The sequence below is a fragment of the Rana temporaria genome, chromosome 1 (genome assembly GCF_905171775.1).
Source record: "Rana temporaria chromosome 1, aRanTem1.1, whole genome shotgun sequence".
Classification (NCBI taxonomy): domain Eukaryota; kingdom Metazoa; phylum Chordata; class Amphibia; order Anura; family Ranidae; genus Rana; species Rana temporaria.
In genome coordinates, this window is record NC_053489.1 from 187202791 (window position 1) to 187217621 (window position 14831).

Here is a 14831-nt window from a genome sequence, read left to right on the forward strand (position 1 = left end):
TAAAGTTTAGTTATACTAATGTGAAAACAACATAGTCCATATCAAAAACGTTATATGAGAGAAAAAAAATAAAATACAAAAAAAATAAAAATAAAAAAAACTCATATAACGTTTTTGATATGGACTGAATTTTTTCACATTAGTATAACTAAACTTTATTCTTTTTTTTCCCCGCCCCTTTTAGGGTGTGGCTTTTTTGCCACACAGTTTTTAATCCCACCATTTTCTATAAAAGCGCTTGCCCATGGTGTGCGAGACTAGCCCTAGCTCTGAGGAAGGGGGTGCTCCACCGAAACACGTTAGCTGTACCCCATGTTCTGTGCATGTCCATGCACTGTGTTTATGGCCTTTTGTCAGTAATGGTTCCGGCCGGCCGGGGGGAACAAGTTGTGGTCGGAGGTAGAGGGGAAGCTGTCGCCACTAAGGGATCATCCACCTTGTTACCGGAGACCACTGTGAGTAAGCTGAGGCCAGTACCAGAACATACTTCTCGCCAACCGGGGATGGTGAAGAAGTTGGAAAACTTCAGCAGGTGCCAAGTCAGGGACCCAGCGGGACAGCAGAGGTGACGCTTGTGGAGCATCAGTGAGTGCCAAGCCAGTGACGTTACCGTGTCTGCAGGGGTGACACTTGAAGAGTATCTGTGAGTGTCAAGCCAGGGATCCAGCAGGGAAGCTGGGGTGACGCTTGAGGAAGATACTGAGTGCTAAGAGTGGAAGCAGTGTTGCCAACCGTACGTAAATTAACGGACAGCTCGTAAATGTAACCCCTTTTCGGGCTGTCCGTTAAAGTCCGTTATGGGCATCGGGTGGCCATAAAAAAAATGGCCGCGAGCCGACCATGCAACTGCGCATGCGCCGTTCCGAAGCTGGCCAAGCTCGGGAAAGCTCGTATGCGTTCGGCCGGGCGGCGCATGCGCAGTAGCGCCGCTCGGTGTCATTTTTGAATAGATCGGGACACTATGGCGGTCGCCGCTATTCAGTGGCTCATGCAGTGCACCCGCCACCCGCATGTGTGAGGAGGTCAGGAGGAGGAGGAGAATACAACTGGAGGGACATCACTGGGAGCCTGGAGCAAGAAGCTGTGGCACTGGCACACAGGTGAGGGACAGAGAGTCAGAGACTGACACCATCATATCTCCACAAGTCTTTTAGAATTCCCCATCAAGCTCTATCCATCCCACAGCAAAACCCTTGTCAAAGTGCTTTAGAATGTTTTTCAATCCACTGTGCATTAAGAGGCATTTCCAATATTTGTTATAAAAATGTTTTTGCTTATAATTTACCATAATCTTCGCCATCAGTATGCTGTGTCCTCCTACTGTGCCCCTTTCACCTCTCCACAGGTCAGATCTGCCCTGACCTGTGGAGAGGTGAAAGGGGCACAGCAGGAGGACACAGCATACTGATGATGTGGAGAAGTAATATGATGGTGGACAGAGGTGGAGGCTACTGTGAGGGCATGAGGAGGACACTATTCTATTTGCAGCCTCTGTCCCTCTCCTGTGTCATGTCCGCAGCCTCTGTCCCTCTCCTGTGTCATGTCCGCAGCCTCTGTCCCTCTCCTGTGTCATGTCCGCAGCCTCTGTCCCTCTCCTGTGTCATGTCCGCAGCCTCTGTCCCTCTCCTGTGTCATGTCCGCAGCCTCTGTCCCTCTCCTGTGTCCTGTCCGCAGCCTCTGTCCCTCTCCTGTGTAATGTCCGCAGCCTCTCTCCCTCTCCTGTGTCATGTCCGCAGCCTCTGTCCCTCTCCTGTGTCATGTCCGCAGCCTCTGTCCCTCTCCTGTGTAATGTCCGCAGCCTCTCTCCCTCTCCTGTGTCATGTCCGCAGCCTCTGTCCCTCTCCTGTGTCATGTCCGCAGCCTCTGTCCCTCTCCTGTGTCATGTCCGCAGCCTCTGACCCTCTCCTGTGTCATGTTCGCAGTCTCTGTCCCTCTCCTGTGTCATGTCCGCAGCCTCTGTCCCTCTCCTGTGTCATGTCCGCAGCCTCTGTCCCTCTCCTGTGTCATGTCCGCAGCCTCTGTCCCTCTCCTGTGTCATGTTCGCAGTCTCTGTCCCTCTCCTGTGTCATGTCTGCAGCCTCTGTCCCTCTCCTGTGTCATGTCCGCAGCCTCTGTCCCTCTCCTGTGTCATGTTCGCAGTCTCTGTCCCTCTCCTGTGTCATGTCTGCAGCCTCTGTCCCTCTCCTGTGTCATGTCCGCAGCCTCTGTCCCTCTCCTGTGTCATGTCCGCAGCCTCTGTCCCTCTCCTGTGTCATGTCCGCAGCCTCTGTCCCTCTCCTGTGTCATGTCCGCAGCCTCTGTCCCTCTCCTGTGTCATGTCCGCAGCCTCTCTCCCTCTCCTGTGTCATGTCCGCAGCCTCTGTCCCTCTCCTGTGTCATGTCCGCAGCCTCTGTCCCTCTCCTGTGTCATGTCCGCAGCCTCTCTCCCTCTCCTGTGTCATGTCCGCAGCCTCTGTCCCCCTCCTGTGTCATGTCCGCAGCCTCTGTCCCTCTCCTGTGTCATGTCCGCAGCCTCTGTCCCTCTCCTGTGTCATGTCAGACGTGTGGACTGTGGAGAGGAGATCAGAACAGCCAAGCTGGAGCCGTCTGACTGAGCCCCACACGGTGCACCTGAGAGGAGGTCAGTGACAGTGCCACTAGGCCAGTCTGAGGTAGGCTGACCACATTTCCAAACTACACTTCAGGGACACCCCCTTCCCAAAAATCAGCGTGTGCTGTAACGAATCACAGCACAGTGATTGGACACAAGAGGCGGGATTTATGATTTCTCCAATCACAAGCAGGGGGCGGGATTGTGCTTCTCCAGGCATTCCCGGCCAGGACAAGTACTGTCAGTGGGTAAAGTGGTGATGTGGCGGCCTTTTTTGGGTTCATCAGACTGTCCCGGGAGGGGGAGGGGGGATGGCTGTGTCAGTTTCATTCCGGGACACTGTATTGTCCTGGAATGAATGTGCCTGGGGCAATCCGGGACACGTGGTCACCCTAGTCTGAGGGGGGGTCACTGATCTAAGGAGGGGAGTGAATACAATAATGTAAGGGGGCACTGAAGGTTCCCCCCTATTTTAGTAACCCTCCCTTTCCTTAGTGTATTCACTCTGTGGAAGGTGGTCTCTATTCAACAGAGCCCCTCCCCCCACATCAGAGTTCCCCTTACATCATGATCTGCAGTGTTCCCTTTTACATAAGAGTTCCCTTGCACTGTAAGGGGGGCATCCTGCAGACTCTGATGTAAGAGGGAACTCTGTGCTGGCTGGGTTAGGTAACCCAACCTTCATGTAAATTGAGAAATATGTTTTTTTACTTTTGTTTAACCACTTGAGACCCGCGCTATAGACAAAAGACGTCAACAGCGCGGCTCTCAAGTGCCAAGTGGACGTCTTTGGACGTCATTTAAAGTGCATTAGTGCATTACGGCGCGTAAACACTGTCCCGGCGCATCGCTGAAGAGCCGATGCGTGTACCTGGCGGCCGCGATGTCCGCCGGGTACACGCGATCGTCGGTAACACAGCAGGGACGTGGAGCTCTGTGTGTAAACGCAGAGCTCCACGTGCTGTCAGAGGAGAGGAGACCGATCTGTGTCCCTTGTACATAGGGACACAGCATCGGTTACCTCCCCCAGTCACCCCCCTCCCCCCACACAGTTAGAACACACCCAGGATACACATTTAACCCCTTCCTCACCCCCTAGTCTTAACCCCTTCCCTGCCAGTCACATTTATACAGTAATTAGTGCATTTTTATAGCACTGATCGCTGTATAAATGTGAATGGTCCCAAATTTGTGTCAAAAGTGTCCGATACGTCCGCCGCAATATCGCAGTCCCAATAAAAATCGCAGATCGCCGCCATTACTAGTAAAAAAAAAAATAATAAAAAAAAAATCATAATTCTGTTCCCCATTTTGTAGGCGCTATAACTTTTGCGCAAACCAGTCGCTTATTGCGATTTTTTTTATTTTTTACAAAAATACGTCGAAAAATACGTATCGGCCTTAACTGAGAAAAAATATATATATTTTTTTAAAAAATTGGAATATTTATTATAGCAACAAGTAAAAAATATATATATTTTTTTTAAATTGTCGATCTTTTTTTGTTTATAGTGCAAAAAAAAAAACCGCGTTCAAATACCACCAAAATAAAGCTCTATTTATGGGGAAAAAAGGACGTCAATTTTGTTTGGGAGCCACGTCACACGACCGCGCAAATGTCAGTTAAAGCGACGCAGTGCCGGAAGCTGAAATTTCGCCTGGGCACGAAGGGGGTTTATGTGCCCAGTAAGCAAGTGGTTAACTTAAACACATTGATAATAGCATTAGATATGTGTGTATAGTTTAAATATTGATATTTGCACTGTTTAGCCCTAAAAACAGTAATTAGGTACTTTTTTGCAGTGCCAGTAAAAAATTGGTGCCGTTTGTAAATTTTTGTCATTCTGCCAGTAAATTTCACTTCGGGGGGTTGGCAACACTGAGTGGAAGAGCTCGGGGATCCAGTGGCTATTGGATCTGAAGTCTAGTGAGAGAGACTGGGAGCTTATTGAGTGGAGAACCACAGTGAGCGACTGTGGGGTTAGCAGTAGAGGTTTTGGTGTTTTTTAATTAATCAGCATCGCCCGATTGTGCTGGAAAAAAGAGCCGATTTAAAACTTCAGCACGACTTGCAAATAACTTAATAGACTGCCTGAAGTTTCCCATGGAGTGACTTCTTTCCTCTCTGGGCAGCCTGCCAAGTTTGTGAAAAGATACAATGTTAATACTTCAAAGGGCTGAACTCTGTGTGTAGGAGTATTCAGTTTAACCATTTAAAGTTTTAATCTTTTTTGACACTTGTTGCTTAGTAAAAATCCTGTATTTTCTGCTAGAAAATCACTTAGGCTGCATACAGCGTCATCCGACGTTTTTGTACTTCAACGTTTTTTATTTTAGCCAATAGGAAAAATTATCATCTTTTCATCACTTGTTGCCATGTTGGTAGATTTTTTTTATCTTCTGCCTGGGTGAAATGTTCTATTGATTAAAGCGACAAAACGCCCGTAGCAAACGCTTGTTGTCGCGCTATTCGCTTGAATCGAGCGTTTCCATTACTTTCTATTGGAAATAGAAACGCTCAAAAACGCCCAAACTGCCCGATTCGCGCGAAAAGGGTCCGGAACTTGTTTGAGCTTCAGGCGTTTGGCGTCAGGCGTTTTGGAGTGGAGATGTGAACCATCTCCATAGGGAATAATGTATTTTTCCCCCTCTAGCGTTTTTGAGCGTCGCGCTTCAGGCGACAAAACGCTCAGGTGTGAATGCAGCCTTAGAACCCCCAAATATTATATATATTTTTTTAGCAGAGACCCTAGGAAATAAAATAGCGATTGTTGCAATATTTTATGTCACACAGTATTTGCGCAGCGGTCTTTGAAACGCAATTTAAAAAAAAAACACTTTAATGAATAAAAAAAATAAAAAATAAACAGTAAAGTTAGCCCATATTTTTTTTTTTTTTGTCCAAAAGTTTTGATTACCTGTTTTTGTGTATTTAAGATACGGGAGAGCTTGTTCTGGCAAAACTAGCATTTGTAATGGAGATAGCCCATTCGTCACACTGTAACAGACTGAAAAGCATGAAGACTGAAAAGCGCGAATCGTCTCTCACCAAACTTTTACTAACACAAAATCAGCAAAAGCAGCCCAAAGGGTGGCGCCATCTGAATGGAACTCCCCCTTTATAGTGCCGTCGTACTTGTTGTACGTCACCGCGCTTTGCTCGAGCATTTTTTTTTTCACGATCGTGTGTATACAAGGTAGGCTTGACAAGAATCACGTAGAGAAAAACGTCGTTTTTTCTAGGATATTAAAAACGGTCGTGTGTACGCGGCATTAGGCAGCCATTAGATCGTTTTTTTCTGTGTGTGAGAAGTGCCATGCTTCTGGAAGAAGGATGTGCTGAACTTCTCCAATCTCTGCTACATCTCCCTACTCATCACCTGCCCACCAGTACACAGGCACAGCCTCCTCTCCTGTATTACCACATCCTATGTCTGTGAGCTGCTGGGGCACTACAAGTACCAGCATGCCAGAAGGGGCAGCAGCAGTGTGTTCTATCAGGGTGATTTTTGGGTAAAAAGTGCTGGTGTGTGTGTGTATATGTAACACTAACCCCCGAAGGAGCTGCTGAATATTTTGGACGGCATGTTACCTCTGTCTTCTCGCTGTCCAGGGTGATAAAAGAGAGTCTGAAGAATTCCAATGTCCACACGACACACTTCTTTTTCTAGGATTTATTTGCAGAACTTAGTAGAAAAGAAGTTGGAGGGGTGGATTGGTAGGTAAATAGGTTCAGATGCATAATCTCAAAAAGGAAACACTCCTGCCTCCAGCAAACAGTTCTCGTCGCCACTCTAGCCAGAGTGGGTATTGCTCACCCGGATAGGTCCCTCTCACTGGCCTAGCAGCTGGAATGGCGCACAGAATAAAGTACAGTCTCTGCCACAGACCTTCCGTTATAAGGAGACACTTTTGGTCCAGAATCCTCTGCCACAGGATTCAGCACCCGGATCTCTCCAAATTAACTTTTTTAGAACTTAGATCTGACAGGTGATCACCATCAAGCCTCTCGGTGTATGGTGTATCCTTTGATGAAGTTTCCAGGCCTTCTCCCAAGATACCAGCCTCTTGCATGGTCCTCCCCTGGCTTCCTTCATCAAGTGGCTTCCTTTCGCAGGACAGACAGCACAGGATCACCTTGAAAGTGCAGACCCAGTCTGACTAATGGGCCTACTAAGCAAAGCCGCAACCCCGGACCAACGTGGTCTCGGAGACAGGATTTAGGAACACGCACCCCAGGCAAGGAGTACCACGAGACGCGTGGGACGACAGACCCCCCGCCAATTGCGTCTGTCCCTTAAGTACCCCTCCCCAGCATGCACAGCGGAATGATCACTCCCATTGATTCGCTGCCAAGGGGGACACCCAATACACCCTGACTTTGCTGCTGCCACCCTTGGCCTGGGATGGTAATAACACCCCCAGGCGAACAATGGTGGTTACTCCTAGCACAGCCATGACTAGAACAGAGGCTAAATTGCCCATAATTACACTTGTCTGAGCCAAATTACGACTCAGACCCCCTCTAAATTTAGAGCAGCGCCTGTTTAACAGGAGCAGGGCGCTACATACATATATATATATGTGGCGGTGGGACCCTGTGCTACCTTAAAGATTGCTGGTTTACGCTAGATTTTGGAGAGAAAGGTACGCTAATTGCACAGCTGTGTGTTTTGGCTATTTAGTTCTGACCTGACTATGGCTCAGGGCCCCACCCAACAGACAGGAAGTCTGTCCCGGGAGTCACGTGGACTCCCATCCCTCTGAGAGGAGTCAGAGACTGCATGGACGCAGCCAGAGCATGCATGTCTGCAGGAGGCAGATGTCATTGGTGATTGAGCAGCAAGGCGCTGATCAGGAGAAATCTAGGTGTGAGCGTAACTCTAGTCTAGAAAACTCTGTTTGTTCTGAGGATAAGACTTAAGGCCTAGGCTAAAGGCCTGAAACAGCCGGATGGCAAGAATCACCCCAATCCTACAATATATATATACACTGGTATACACACTGTGCATGTGTGTGTATACCAGGGGCGGTCCATGCACTAAGGGAACTGCCCCCTCTATCACGCCACCCCCACTATGTAGAATGTATAGATTCATGCATTGCATTAATCTATCCATGGCCACTGCGGCCACCCCCTATTCAGGTGTCCAGCCTCTTTCAGGATGCCGGGTGCCTAAATTGCAGCGGGGGGGGGGGGGTTGTTTGAAGCACCTGATTAGAGCCATAGGCTCTAATAGACTTCAAAATAGGGTGGGCTCAGAGCGCAGAGCACTCAGAGCCCATCTAGATGTGTTAGAAAAGCAAATTAATGTTTGCTTTTCTAACACTGAACCGCTTCTCTGCCAATCAGGAAGTGCGGGTCTGATACCCATCATGTGATTGGCTGAAAGGATATGCGCTCATATTCGACGCCTAGCTGCCTGTCCCACATCTCACTGCCGTCACCCACCACCAAGATGGGGTAAGTGTCGGTCAGACGACGTGAAGGGGGGGCACACTGCATTTGATGGGGCACAGTGGCTGCATTTGATGGGGCACCGTTGGCTGCATTTGATGCGGCACAGTTGGTGATGTTGATGTTTTTTTTCCCCCCAGTATTTTTCAGATTTCTTTGCCATTTTGTTTGCGCACCAGCTGCCACCAGTGTTATACTGTGTGTGTATACTGTATGATCAATGTGTGCCCACTGCTGCTCAACAGAAGTGGCTCTAACAATCCCATGACTGTGAAAAATCCACTTGTTGCCATTCGGGGCCATCTGAATGGTGCACTGCTGAGCTTGGCCTTGGATCAGGCAGCAGGGCAGATCTGGGTACACACCTGTGCGGTGACATCATGGCACATATCAAGCACGGCTTTTATTAACATGCCCCACTTCCCGATCTGAGGCCAACCATAGCAGTTCACTATTTCGCTGGCTCTACGAATCACTTCAGTTCAGAAGCGGCAACATGTGGATTTTTTTTAAAAGCCTTTTCCCACCAGCTGCCTACCACAACAAGCACCACGTTGCAAAGGTGTGTAAGGAGACATTGATGGAAGGTGACACTGGGGGCTCTGCCATATGGTGGGACTCTGGGGGCTCTGCCGGAAAGGTATTACTCTGGGGGCTCTGCCCGGAAATGTGGGACTCTGGGGGCTCTGCCGGAAGGGTGGCACTCTGGGGGGCTCTGCTGCAGGGTGGCACTCTGGGGGGCTCTGCTGCAGGGTGGCACTCTGGAGGCTCTGCCACAGGGTGGCACACTGGGGGGTTCTGTCGCAGGGTGGCACACTGGGGGGGCTCTGCTGTAGGGTGGCACTCTGTGGACTGTATATAGGGGGAATGTTGGGACTTTGATGTAAGGGAGGACTCTGATGTGAGCGTGGCACTCATCCTGACTGCTATACTCTATTTGTTGTTTTGTTTGTTACTTACTCCTGACCCACATACTCTGTACATTATACTGTTCATAGACCTGACCACAGTGTTCATTGTCTCAACAGATGCTGGTTTTTGACTAAAGGGGTTGTAAAGGTAAAATTTTTTTCCTAAATAGCTTCCTTTACCTTGTTGCAGTCCTCCTTCACTTACCTCAGGGATCCTCAAACTATGGCCCTCCAGGTGTTGCGGAACTACAAATCCCATGAGGCATTGTAAACCTCTGACATTCACAGACATGACTGAGCATGATGGGAATTGTAGTTCCTGAACACCTGGAGGGCCATAGTTTGAGGACCCATGACTTACCTCATCCTTCAAATTTTCTTTTAAATGTCCTTATTTCTTCTGAGAAATCCTCACTTCCTGTTCTTCTGTCTGTAACTCCACACACAGTAATGCAAGGCTTTCTCCCTGGTGTGGTGTGTCGTGCTTGCCCCCTCCCTTGGACTACAGGAGAGTCAGGACTCCCACTAACACACAGCTCCTTTCTCTATCTGCAACTTAGTGTGTGTCCTGACTCTCCTGTAGTCCAAGGGAGGGGGCGAGCATGACACTCCACACCAGGGAGAAAGCCTTGCATTACTGTGTGTAGTTACAAACAGAAGAACAGGAAGTGAGGATTTCTCAGAGGAAATAAGGACATTTAAAAGCAAAATGGAAGGATGAGGTAAGTGAAGGAGGACTGCACTAAGGTAAAGGAAGCTATTTAGGAAAAAAGAATTGTACCTTTACAACCCCTTTAAGTTCTTCTGTAATGTTGTCTCAGTAAGCCTAAAATATATTTTTTTGTGCATAAAAAAACCATATATAATGGCAACGTTTTTTTTAAAAACAAATGATCCCTTGTCTGAGATTATCAGCTGCAAAACAGTAATTAGAATTTTATGGGTACAAGGTCTGTGGTATGTTTGCATTGTTTACAGCAGATGCAGATTCTGTTCAATCCTCTTTTAAGACTCTAAGGCCTCGTACACACCAGTGGATCTGTCTGCTGCGTCCGCTGCCGGATTTCTGTCTGATGGTTGTACACACCATCAGACAGAAATCCGCGCGGACACGATACGCGGTGACGTGGCCGCGACGATGACGCGGCGACGTGCGCGTCCCTGGAAGGTCAATGCTTCCACGCATGCGTCGAATCACTTTGACGCATGCGAGGGCTTTTGGCCGATCGGACATGTTCGGTGAGTCTGTACAGACGACCGAACATGTCTGACGGACAGGCTTCCAGCGGACATGTTTCTTATCATGCTAAGAAATATTTGTCCGCTGGAAACTGTCCGATCCGCCGGACAATTGTCCGGTCGGCCGTACACACGACCGAACATGTCTGCTGAAACTGGTCCGTCGGACCAGTTTCAGCGGACATGTTCGGTCGTGTGTACGGGGCCTCATGCCCATTGTTCGCCATGGTGCACTATGTATGCCGCAGGTCATCATCTCCCTGCTAGGGGTCCCAGTGCAGTATTTTGCCCAGGATGCTGTTAAGGTGGCAATGCCCATGAGAGGCTTCTGGTGAATTTAATGGGTCACCAGCTCTAAGTCTCCTGCCGCTCAACATGTCACGGATCTTGGTGCCTCTCCCCTCCGCATGGGTTTGCCCACATTCATATTGCATCAAAAAAAGATGGCGGCCATCTCTAAGCCTGGGGGTCCCATAATCTTCTATTGCCCGCGGGCCCCATGAGTTGTCAGTCCGCCCCTGGCTGCACCAGATTTTGCACTCTCCAGTTTTAGCAAATAAACCTGACAAGTAGGGAGCCAGCTGTGATTCCTCAGGAAGTCACAAGTGTCTTCCAAATCTATGATGATGACCCGCAGTGGTGAGAAGACAGTGCTAGACTCCAGGGACTGGTAAGTAACTGGTTAATAATAGTCAATAGCTACAGATTTTTGTAGTTGCTGACGTTTATTTTTTTTTCACAATAGGGTGAAGTTCTATTTTAACCACTAGATGGCAGTCACCTGATGGTAGCACAATATAGTGGGGTACATATGTCAGGCACAAAGGCATTTTCTACTTCTGTTCGTCCTGAGTTAGTTTATATTTATTTCTAGTTCCGATTTATCAATCCCATGTAAATAAAGTGAGAATTATGTTACCACTGCCAAAGACCATATGATTGTAAGAATGGCCATAGATGGGCAGATCTGTCACAAATAATAAAGGCTGATTACATCCTTCGGATTGCCATTACTGATAACATGTAACAATCTCTTATTAGTTTTCCAGGATCCTGAAAGTCCTGTGCTCCCAACTTCCCATTATTGCAGAGGAATTGGTATATTGTCAGATCACTGGAGATAGATTGGAGAATACTAAACCAATGTATAGATGTGCTTATCAAGGACCCTGATAATAAAAATAATAATAATAAAAAAAGAACCAACTCTAACAATGTAAAGATACTGCTACAAAAAATATTGGAAAAAATAAAAAGCTAGTCTCCCCGTCGGGGAATTGAACCCCGGTCTCCCGCGTGACAGGCGGGGATACTTACCACTATACTAACGAGGATTGACTTAGTATTGGCTGCTTTTAGTCGTTCTTTTATTATATACCAGTCACATTTATACAGTAATTAGTGCATATTTATAGCACTGATCGCAGTATAAATGTGAATGGTGCCAAAAATGTGTCAAAAGTGTCCGATGTGTCCGCCATAATATCGCAGTCACAATAAAAATCGCAGATCGCCGCCATTACTATTTAAAAAAAAAAAAAAAAAAATAATAATTCTGTCCCCTATTTTGTAGGCGCTATAACTTTTGCGCAAACCAGTCACTTATTGCGATTTTTTTTTTTTTTTTACCAAAAATATGTAGAATCGGCCTAGACTGAGAATTTTTTTAAAAAAAATTGGGCTATTTATTATAGCAACAAGTAAAAAATATATATTTTTTTTCAAAATCATCGCTCTTTTTCTGTTTATAGCGCAAAAAATAAAAACCGCAGAGGTGATCAAATACCACCAAAAGAAAGCTCTATTTGTGGGAAAAAAGGACGTCAATTTTGTTTGGGAGCCACGTCGCATGACCGCGCAATTGTCAGTTAAAGCGACGCAGTGCCAGAAGCTGAAATTTCACCTGGGCAGGAGGGGGGTATATGTGCCCAGTAAGCAAGTGGTTAAGGAATTAATCAGCCAAATCAATAGATGGATCTACTTTATTAACACCTATAGGATGCTAACAAATACCGCTGGAAACTAACAAACGGAATTGCTTTACTAACAGAACTAACTATACTGCTAGTAGGACTGCATGAGCATTTAGCAATATATCCTTATTCATTTAATTTAGATAATGGGACTGTCGATTAATTACAGCGTATGCATACGGTCTTTACTTCCACTTGAAGTCATTTAGATGCCCCTAAATCAAATTAATTTAACCAAGCTCCTTCTCTTCTTTCACCTTCCTTCCACACACTAGGTCCAGACCCTTGTTAAAGCTTCCCATTTGCCGTGTCAGGGGAGGTACTATTAACTACTTGCCGACCAGCCGCCGCAATTCTACGGCGGCAGGTCGGCTCCCCTGCGCGAGAGCCCATAGCTCTACGTCGGCTCTCGAAGCGGCCACTAGGGGCGCGTGCGCGCCCCCCGCTCGTTCCTGACTCCCGTGCGCGTGCCCAGCAGGCACGATCGCCGCCGGGCACCCGCGATTGCTCCTTACAGAGCGAGGACCGGGAGCTGTGTGTGTAAACACACAGCTCCCGGTCCTGTCAGGGGAGAAATGCCTGGCCGTCTGTTCATACAATGTATGAACAGCGATCAGTCATTTCCCCTAGTGAGGCCACCTCCCCTACAGTTAGCAATATTGATACAAAAAAATCACTGGCGCTCAATGGGAAATAACTAATATCCCATGAAATACTTAAAACCCTCGTATGGGCTGAGAACAGTCCGTGCTGCAGAGATCCGGATACCCTGAAGTACCACAAATACACAAATACACCAAAAAGGAAAACTCTGCGCTCCTGAAAGTTCACAAATTATAAATCCACTTAATGTTTGTGAAGAAAAAAACATACATTAACACTTTAATTTTCGGAAGATCCAGTCCTTTATATGGTTAAAAAAGGGAAAGTTTCCACAATGTACACAATATAATAAAAAAAGTATAAAAAAAACTTTCCAAATGTCTGCATCAGACCAGCACCCTCTTCAGACTTCAAATGGTTAAAGCTTGCGGTTTTAGTTTGTGGGCTGTCTAGCAAGACATCATTAGTGCAAATGGTGAGCACAGTACATTACCCAGCCAGATGTACACATCGATCGAATGTCCTTCTCCTGGCTGATGTAACAATGTCCGGGATCCTAAGCTCTCTCCTATGCGGGTATGGAAGCTTCACAGACCCGATAAATGTGACTGCTGGAGACACAGGGTGGATCAGCCTATCAGAAAGGACGCTCTCCCTGGGTGAACATGCAAGCGTCCCACGTCTGAGACACTGTTTCAGTAAACCAGCTGTACTGCAGGGAGAAGTTTAGGCGCCCTCCAGTGGGCAAATTGCAGTATGCGCTTGTTGAAAAATCAACAGCGTTGCATGGCGATTAAAATAATCGGATATAAAAGTTCTTATGCATGAATAGGATCTTCCATCATAAAAGGGGGATATTAAGAGGGGTCCTAGACGACGCGTTTCGCCCTTACAAGAGCTTTGTCACAGTCCTGTGACAAAGCTCTTGTAAGGGCGAAACGCGTCGTCTAGGACCCCTCTTAATATCCCCCTTTTATGATGGAAGATCCTATTCATGCATAAGAACTTTTATATCCGATTATTTTAATCGCCATGCAACGCTGTTGATTTTTCAACAAGCGCATACTGCAATTTGCCCACTGGAGGGCGCCTAAACTTCTCCCTGCAGTACAGCTGGTTTACTGAAACAGTGTCTCAGACGTGGGACGCTTGCATGTTCACCCAGGGAGAGCGTCCTTTCTGATAGGCTGATCCACCCTGTGTCTCCAGCAGTCACATTTATCGGGTCTGTGAAGCTTCCATACCCGCATAGGAGAGAGCTTAGGATCCCGGACATTGTTACATCAGCCAGGAGAAGGACATTCGATCGATGTGTACATCTGGCTGGGTAATGTACTGTGCTCACCATTTGCACTAATGATGTCTTGCTAGACAGCCCACAAACTAAAACCGCAAGCTTTAACCATTTGAAGTCTGAAGAGGGTGCTGGTCTGATGCAGACATTTGGAAAGTTTTTTTTATACTTTTTTTATTATATTGTGTACATTGTGGAAACTTTCCCTTTTTTAACCATATAAAGGACTGGATCTTCCGAAAATTAAAGTGTTAATGTATGTTTTTTTCTTCACAAACATTAAGTGGATTTATAATTTGTGAACTTTCAGGAGCGCAGAGTTTTCCTTTTTGGTGTATTTCCCCTACAGTTAGAACACACCCAGGGAACATACTTAACCCCTTCCCCGCCCCCTAGTGTTAACCCCTTCCCTGCCAGGGGCATTTTTATAGTAATCCAATGCATTTTTATAGCACTGATCGCTATAAAAATGCCAATGGTCCCAAAAATGTGTCAAAAGTGTCCGCCATAATGTTGCAGTACCGGAAAAAAACGCTGATCGCCGCCATTACTAGTAAAAAAAAAAATATTAATAAAAATGCCATAAAACTACCTCCTATTTTGTAAACGCTATAACTTTTCTGCAAACCAATCAATAAACATTTATTGCGATTTTTTTTTTTACGAAAAATATGTAGAAGAATACGTATCGGCCTAAACTGAGGAAAAAAAATGTTTTTTTATATATTTTTGGGGGATATTTATTATAGCAAAAGGTAAAAAA

The 14831-nt window shown here is 46.7% G+C and overlaps 1 non-coding gene across 1 annotated transcript; it reads right to left on the minus strand.

The window, feature by feature from the left end:
* Nucleotides 1-11460: 11460 nt before the first annotated feature.
* TRNAD-GUC lies at nucleotides 11461-11532 on the minus strand. Its single transcript has one exon. It is a non-coding gene; the product is annotated as a tRNA-Asp (tRNA).
* Nucleotides 11533-14831: the final 3299 nt, after the last annotated feature.